The sequence below is a fragment of the Asparagus officinalis genome, chromosome 9 (assembly GCF_001876935.1).
Source record: "Asparagus officinalis chromosome 9, Aspof.V1, whole genome shotgun sequence".
Classification (NCBI taxonomy): Eukaryota; Viridiplantae; Streptophyta; class Magnoliopsida; order Asparagales; family Asparagaceae; genus Asparagus; species Asparagus officinalis.
Genome location: NC_033802.1, coordinates 1,667,207 through 1,667,985, shown reverse-complemented (window position 1 = coordinate 1,667,985; position 779 = coordinate 1,667,207).

The following is a 779-nucleotide window of genomic DNA, read 5'->3' as shown; positions in this document are numbered from 1 at the left end:
TATAGGCTTGCATACTATAGATAGCCTATTAGTTGCCTTAGTCACTGTTCATGGAATGATCTCATACCGCAAGCATTGAAGTATGTCAAGCTTTTGGCTCTCCATCGTGGCTTTTGCATATTATTCAAATCTTTTGCTAATATCATTTGTGTTGAGGACACCTCTACTTAGTAAATAGCACATGATATAAGATCATTGAGAACTGCGATCAATTTGTTAAAGTTATAAGATTCATTAGTCTGTGTAGTTGTTAACCTACTGCTTTGCGTTTGTAATCTCAACTATAAAGTTATGTCTACGGTTGCTCATGCTGGTTCTCGTTTGATTGTTGCTTGCAGTACTATTATCATCAAATGTATTTGTTTTTGAGGTTGCTGAACTACCTTTTCTCTTAGAATTCGAGGTTATTCACCTCAACTGGTTCTCACATTCATTCTGATGCCTCCATTAATCGCCACAATTTACTTGTTGGATGCCATAATTTTTCTTCAATTGTTTATTTTCTTTCTTGTGGGAAACTATATATTTGCAAATTACAACATCGTCTTAATTACCAGTTTGAAAGCCTTTTTTTTTTTTTTTCCGTGGCGTCTTCAGTGTTTGTAGTCGTGTTGCTTTCATTCATAAGATTTGAATTCAACTCCTGTTGCTTGGGTTGTGGCCAACTCGGATCGATGACGTCATAATGTGGGACTACTGGTGAATGGCCCACATTAACATTACTGAATACTATTTTGGCTGGGTGCCCTCAATAGACCAGCTGTGCATGACATGTTTTT